Source organism: Sitophilus oryzae, unplaced genomic scaffold (assembly GCF_002938485.1).
Source record: "Sitophilus oryzae breed Bouriz unplaced genomic scaffold, Soryzae_2.0 scaffold_41_pilon_pilon, whole genome shotgun sequence".
Lineage (NCBI taxonomy): Eukaryota > Metazoa > Arthropoda > Insecta > Coleoptera > Curculionidae > Sitophilus > Sitophilus oryzae.
In genome coordinates this window covers 1,757,374-1,765,363 of record NW_022146996.1, presented here as the reverse complement: position 1 = coordinate 1,765,363, position 7,990 = coordinate 1,757,374, and positions in this window count along the sequence as shown.

The following is a 7,990-nucleotide window of genomic DNA, read 5'->3' as shown; positions in this document are numbered from 1 at the left end:
CCGAACCCTGCTCACCAGCAAAAAAAACCGGCCACTAAAAACTAGTCCTAATTTCAAAGTTGTATTTCTGGCGAACCACTCAGTAGATTTTGATGATTTTTTTTTAAATTGTAAATTAATTCCTCCCTTTTTATTCCGAATTTATTTTGAGCATATACAGGGCACAACAATAAGACGAAGTTTTTTGCCCGAACTTTGTAACATCCTGTAGGGTGCAGCAGCGGTAGTAGCTATTACCCTTCTATTACTAAATTAAATCACATTGTAGCCTCATCTTTTGTGAGCATTTTCTTTTTTTAATCACCACATTATCTCTTTTTATATTGGAGACATGCTGTTTTAAAAGGAACGCCTCTGAAAAATTCAGAATTCATCTCGGAAAAGGCAGAAAGTTTTATGTGTAAATAATCAAGGCAACATAGGCGAAAAGGGATTTATGAGTATTTGCAATATAAGAAAAACGGTTGCCAAATTAAAAAATGACATTATCTGTAACGGATGTTGCTCGTATTTTGGCTTTAATTGAGGATGGCCGAAGTCAACGTTATGTCTCCGATACCCTGGGCACAGATTAATATTGTTTGTGCCCTGGGTATATTTCGAACAACAGTCCAGGATGCCTGGAATCGGTATATGGAAACGGGAAATTTCACCAGACGAGTGGACACTAGATATTAGTCCCTTAAAATTTATTTACCTTTTTAGTATTGAAAATACTTCTGGCCGCGTTTATATGGGACCCATCTTTGAAAAAACGACATGCTAGAAGCAACATGGGTTCAATAACCTGCCTGTCAACACGTACTTAAGTTGAATAGGGCAAGGTCGAGTCTGGACCGGCGGATAAAGAAAGCGATATTATTTTAAAAGAAAATATGTCAAGGCATGGGTTGTTAGGTACAGTTTGGCTATTTAAATCTAACTATTTCCGTATGAGAAACAAGGGCAAATTATACGAGAAAGAGCAGAATCACATAAATAATAAATTTAGACTAATAACATATTTTTTTTATATGATTATAATTTTTTTAATTATCAACTTAGGACAAAGAATGGTTTCCACCGCCAACAGGCGTTAAAACAAATGAATCCAAGGCGTTGTCAAATATTTATTGGGATAAGTTGATAGTTTTTACCGTTTGAATATTGTATAATTCAATTACTATACACTAATTAATTAATTTTAAATGTATCTAAATAGGCACTTTAATAATTGAAAAATGGACATGAGCACTTCATAGAGTATACCAAATATGTAAAAAAATTCCAATAAAAAACCACAAATGGCACATTAAAATCTGCATTATCTGAAATCAAACTATAGATACCTAAACGGCCAATCAGCCAGACAACAGTCACAAGACGCCGACATCGATAACGCGATGAGCAGTTTTTAATAATTATTCCGAGTTAATACTTCAAGTAGCATTCCTTCAAATAAATTTTATTTAAGTATTGTTAATACATATAGTCATATTAATGATTATAGCCTGTATGATTTCTAAAATAAAAAATCCAGCGTGTTTTTATCAGAATAATTATTAAATGATGTATATAATAGTTAATATTTATTAACTTCGTAAGTGTTATTTTTTAATATAATTATGGATTTAATAATATAGAAGGTGCCCGGTGGCGTAGAGGTACAGGCTCTCGTCTACCAATCTCAAGGTGTGGGTTCGATTCCCACACCCGGCATTTCATCAGCCGACTATTTTTATTAAAATAAAAATAGTTTGTGTACCTAGGTCGACTCAGCCTTAAAATGAGTACTTGGGATTCACAATCCTGAGATAATAATAATAGGCGGTTGAAGCGTAGTGCTAGCCACATTACCTTCCTTGTATACCGAACGGCTCTAGTATAGCAAGCTGTACCTTGCTACTCCCAAGGCGTTAAACGCTATATACGGGAGCTATTATTATTATAATTAAATAATTATCTTAAGTTTAAATTGTGGTAAACTTGTTATGAGTTTCAATCATTTATATTTAAACTCTTAGGGAAGGCAATATAGATTTTAGGCAGAAGAACTCAAGGGAGGACTGTGTAATTAATAATTAAAATTTTACATTTTTTTTTACTTGCCATTTTTCTTGTCTTTCACGTTGCACGTTCACTCTTCGTTGTGTCACACACAATCTGAATTTCGGATATGATGCAGAACTGATAAATTAGACCAAATATATTAATTGCAAGGTATGCAAAAAAATATTTTTGTTAATTTTGCAAATACTAATAAAGACATGCAATAATTTAAAAAAAATTGACGTGAGATTACTTCATAATTCTTGAAAGTCTTGGATGATAAAGATTTGAATTATTATAGGTCTGTTTTGTTTAAGAAGCTAACAAATAATTTTAAAAACTCAACTATCAAAATATAATGGTAGAAAATGTTTAAAAGCATGTATAATATTCCATATTAATTGGACATACTGAATGTAAACTAGGAATACATAGTTGCTGCAGTCGATAATATATTTTGCTGCTTATTTTCCTCATAACAAAAACCGTCAATACCGCTACTCACATTATGGGCACTTTTTTATACTTAAATATCTTAATGATGTTTAAAAATACATATGTAGGTACATACTATAAGTAGTTGTTGTCGCGGTTTTTTTATTAGGTATGATGAAAAGAAGCTGCAAACTAAATTATCGTTGGAGCCAACGATACTTTAATTTATTTTTATCTACAGTAACTATGTAAGGGTTCAAAATATGCCTATACTGTGAGGCAACTCAATTCGAGTATAAATTAACACTTACATTCAAAGTATCTTCTTGGTCTACCGGCACCCCGTTCATCCTTATTCCATAATTTCTATAAAAAATAGTATGATTTATAACTTTTAATTTTTATTGAGAAAATTGGTGAAATTTTGTTGTACGGCAAATTTAAATTTATGAGCCCTCCATAAATTTACACCGTAAGTTCGAATATTAGTTAAACCTAGGAATACCCAGGTAATAGCCGGAAATATGCAAAAGAATGGGTGAATTTAGGTTAGATTAGAATTAGGATTTAGTTTGTTTTTATTATTAATTAGGTTTTGAATTAATAAAAATATAGACCTAATCTAAACTTAACCGAAACTGACCCACTTTTTGGTATATTTCGGGCTCCTATGTGGGCAACTCTACGTTTAACCAATATTCGGGCTTTTACGGTAACATAATACTCATTCTGATTGGTTTAATCTGGCTCCATAACAAAACTGTGGGTTCGAAGTGCTATTGCAAATTAATGCAATTAATTCTATGTATACACTTTCATAAAAGCCATCACGATAAAAAATTAAATATCAAAATTATTTAACGTTGCGAACGGTTCACTTGTTCACTATACGTATCTGGAATATATTTGCGAATGGCGATCAGCGATACGATGGTGCGTCCAAACCTGGGGAGACGAGCGCGAGACATTCCAAATTCGCTGTGTGGACGAGTCTCGCGAGAGCGTCGCGAGTCAACCCACGGAACCTCGTTGCTATCCGTCCCCTGTCGGTTTTCCAACGGCCGATCAAAGAAAGCTCGAAAGTCTGGACGTGTTTTTGGTAGGCCCGCCCGACTGCGAGATATTAGGTCTGATTTATAAATTTCGACCATTTAAAATTAAGTAATCTCAAATTTTTAAATCGTACACCGTATGTATTATCATTTTTTCTGATAGAATTTACAAATTTTATGTCACTAATAATTTTTACCCTACCGAAATCCAACATTTCTTTAAACAAATTGAATTATTACATCTATTAATTTTAGATATATAATATCAAAAAATGGCAAGAAAAGTTACCGAATTGTACGTATGTATAACCCAATAATAAAATAACAAATAGGGTATTCCCATTAGAAAATATGTTATATCTTCAACACTTTTTTGAATTACCCTGTATACTCTATAGCAATGTTAAAATGTGCTTCTTAACCTTACCGATAACTTTTTTATTTAACATTTTGTTCTAAAAACGTTAAAAAACGCATTATGTAAAAAACGTCGTGTAAGGGATAAAGGGGAAAACAGCCAAAAGGGGGAAAACCGACGATGAATACCATGTTAAAGACCGAATATCATATTAAAGATACAAAAATCTATTACTGTATGCGTTATTATTTGGCCATCGTTTGTTATATTCAATTGAAATTTAATATGTGTTTGGCTTTCTTTCACTATGATCCCACTCGGCTTGTCTCGTGGCAGGTTGGCGTAAAAAATGGATAGAAAATGTGTCGCTCTCGTCTCGCTCTTATCTCGCTCTTGTCTCGCGCTCGGCTCGTCAGGTCTGGACGCACCATAGACTGCCGGAGTGGTGACGTCACGAATGTCAAATTGCTTTCCAATCAAGGTTTATTGAGCTCTTCCAAATGACGAAATTATTTCTATTGAGCTCTTCCAAATGACGTCACAAATTAATATAAAATGTAAAAAAACAGGTGATTGCCGACAACCGCCGACTTGTATCTGGTATTTTCAATACGCCTATGATGGTTGCGCATGTTGCAAAATCTGTGAATTTTTTTAACTTTCATGTTTTAGTTAGTTTACGTCTACGTTCTGATGTTTGATTTGATTTTAAAGCTTTTTTCGAGGCGTTTGTTTTAAAGCAGCGTATCTCCAATACAAACAGAGGTAATGTCGCGATTAAAAAAATCAAAATGCTCATAAAAGATGAGGCTATAATGTGATTTGAATTAGCAATAGCTACTATAGCTCCTGCACCCTTCAGGGTGTTACAAAGTTTGGGCAAAAAACTTCGTCTTATTGTTGTGCCCTGTATATGCTCAAAATAAATTCGGAATAAAAATTTCTGACCTAGCATCCGTTAAGAAGGAATTAATTTACAATTTAAAAAAAAATCATCAAAATCTAATGAGTGGTTCGTCAGAAATCCAACTTTGAAATTCGGACTAGTTTTTAGTGGCCGATTTTTTTTGCCGGTGAGTGTATGTTAATGAGCCACCCTCGTTCCATTTGAAAAAATTGAGATATGATTAAACGAGGGGTGTCTCACTATTGGAATTACCTGTACATTTTCTTGGCAGTCGCTGGCAGTCATTGGGAGTCTTATGGCAGTCGCCTATAATAATTACATGGCAGTCATAGGCAGTCTTCTTCATAGTCATTGGCAGCCACTTAGCAGTGGAAAGATATTTTGGCAGTACGTGTACATTTTTTACCCGAGTGAGACACCCCTCGGATTAAAAATACGATTTGGGCATCTTTTAACCGACCAGGACAAGACACAGAAAACATTAGACGGTCAAATCTATTTTTCCAAGGCTTCTTAATAAAAAATTGGTATTTTTACCACAGCCATGGCACTCTAGATTGAAATTTAAAATACGGTTTGTTTTTAAGCAAAAATATCAAAAGTTGACATATGATATGTCCTCATTTACACAGAAAACATTAGACGGTCAAATCTATTTTTCCAAGGCTTCTTAATTAAAAATTGGTATTTTTAACACAGCCATGGCACTCTAGATTGAAATTTAAAATACGGTTTGTTTTTAAGCAAAAATATCAAAAGTTGACATATGATATGTCATTCTATTCAAAGTGTAATTTTCTATCAGTGTCATTTAAAAATCAAAAGTTGTAATCATTTCCGGTGAAACAGGAAGTGACCAAAAACAATTAAATACGTCAATCAGTTCTAATTTATGTCATATACTAACATACCAAATTTCGTTTTTTTTATCTGAACAAATAAAAAAGTTATAGGGGTGAGTCGTTTTGGGACGCACCCGGTATATTTAATATTAAATTATAAATATATAGAAATATTATTAAAACATATTTGGAGAAGGTGAAATGAGGAGACTAAATAATTTTTTTGTTATTTTTATATTGTTTCTTAAATTATTATTAATGTTTGATTTTTTATACTTTTTATACTCATAATCACTAGGTATTTATTACAAAATGTAGTCTTTTGGACTACGTTTTGCTATAAAAAGTAATAATTATAATGCTGTTCGTTACAATAAACGTCTCACCGTAACTAACACTTAGTAATAATAGAAACGGATTGATTTTACCATACAACCAAACGCATTTTAATTTTTTGACCTTATAAAAATTTCAACAAAATTTTTGATATTATTTAATATTTTTGAAACACTAAGAAAATTTAAATAAGTATAAACAGAATTAACCACTTTAAAAAAATCAACAACTTTAACGAAGCATGCATTTTTCACACAAAGCAAATAATAATATAAAATATTTGCCTCTTGTAAAAAAATCCAAGGAAGCTACTGATTGTCTACTGAAGTTTTTTAATTTATTTTTATTCTTTTTGGCCGAAAAGAAAACAATAAAATAAGGACATTGCAAGAACACAATAAAATACATAGGCAAAAATGGCTCAGTGTAGTTAAATACATATGTAATTATTATAATTTTAATACGATATTTTCACATAATAATATCTGATAGTTTATTACAAGGAGATATTTGAATAATATTTATTATTTTTAACTCTAAATCTTCGAAATTCATTATCAAATCTTTATGTTTCTCTGTTAATTGATGCATGGGTGCAATGGCCTACCTCAAAAAGAGAAAGGTCTGTTTAGTACTACAAAAACATACTTGTGCATTAGGACGTAAAACACTACTATTATGTTATGTCATTATTAGCATTAGATGTATACTAAATTAATTTTGAATATATTAAGACGTTTAACGTTGAAATAATAAATTTAAAGTAGCTCATAAATATTATTAGATTTAGATTTTTGTTACAGCATAATAAATTTTGTTCTTTTTATATAAATGTTTATTCTATTAAATTAATCATTATTCATAACTTTCAACTAATTGTGTTTTTTTGTAGAGCAAAATTTATAATGTACAGGGTGAGTCAACGATAGAGTAAAGTACATGGTCTCATTTGCTTCGGGGTTTACAAAAAATGTTTAATATAAAAGTTATAGAGAAGGTTAAGATACATATTTTAAAATTATTGTCAAGTATACAGGGTGTTTCAAAAAGGTGTGGCAGATCAACTTTTAAATCAATTTTATTTTCATAACTATCACTTGGAGAATTTAACTGATCTATGTTCAAGATGTCTGCATAAGCTTTGTTTGTGTTAAGTATTCTCTATTGGGAATATATGAATTGTCATATTTTCTAACTCTTTTTTCTCCAATTTTAGTTTCTGATGTTATAAAGGAAGGATCTAATGCAATGCTATGCTTATTTTCTAGCGGAACCAAAGCTTCCTTTTATTCAAAATTGCTAAAAACTGGTTTATTTTTTTGATCACCTCTTTCTAGCATTTTCGTCTTCTTGACAGACTTTAATACTTTCTTTTCTAACATATAATAGTCAGTTACCAAAGAATAAAAATAAATCAGCCGGTTTTGGCTTTAAGTATATAAGGTAATTTGTATCCCTTTTCTGATGTTATAAAGGAAAGATCTAATGCATTCTATGCTTATTTTCTCGCGAATACAAAGCTTCCTTTTGTTCAAAATTGTCAACAAACTGGTTTATTTTTTTGATCACCTCTTTCTAGCATCTTCCATCTATCCTCTTTTTGACAATCTTTAATACTTTCTTTCCTGGCATGTAATATTCAGTGGCCAAAGAATAGTTATAATCAGCTGGTTTTGGCATTAAGTATATAAGGTAATTGGTATCACTTGTATCTTTTTCAAGTAATGAATCATCTTCAGTTGTTACATTATCTTCATTTTCCTTATAATTACCGCCGTGTTTTTTAGATTTATAATTGATAATTTCCATGTTCAATAATTTAACCTAACCTAACCTAACTAACCATCTTCAGTCTTGTCATTTTGTTTCGGCAATCCAGAAATTTTACTGTTAGGTTCAGTTAAAACTGTCCTTTTGTGACAAACTGTCAGCTACATTATTTATATTATTTTTATAGTTTCCAGCATGCTTAGCAGTTATATTGTATTTCTTGTCAAGGATTTCCACGTGTGGTTTAATTTTATTTTCTATT